Below are 241 nucleotides of genomic sequence, written 5' to 3'. Positions count from 1 at the left end.
GGCAGAGAAGAGTTTTGCACGCTGGTAAATATCGTATCCGTCTTTTCTCGTCTGCATATCCAATAATTTATCCAATAAATTCTCAGGATTCCAATATCTCACTATTGCACGCATGACATATTGTTTATGTTCATGCATACCGTAGTAAAATCCTCGAGATCCTAAACCCCCTGAAAATTGCATCTGATGCGCTGGGTTTGTCGACACGAGAAAATCGTCGCATGCATGTTACATAAATTAT

At 39.4% G+C, this 241-nt stretch overlaps 1 protein-coding gene across 1 annotated transcript in view; it reads right to left on the bottom strand.

Annotated features, from left to right (window-relative positions):
* LOC119594534 (zwei Ig domain protein zig-8-like) overlaps positions 1 to 241 on the bottom strand; it is a gene marked incomplete in the record, with an annotated part of 82,515 nt that overhangs the window by 81,100 nt on the left and 1,174 nt on the right.

Source organism: Penaeus monodon, chromosome 34, assembly GCF_015228065.2.
Source record: "Penaeus monodon isolate SGIC_2016 chromosome 34, NSTDA_Pmon_1, whole genome shotgun sequence".
Classification (NCBI taxonomy): domain Eukaryota; kingdom Metazoa; phylum Arthropoda; class Malacostraca; order Decapoda; family Penaeidae; genus Penaeus; species Penaeus monodon.
Note: the sequence above shows the minus strand (reverse complement) of the source record. Positions and strands in the feature narration are given on the sequence as shown.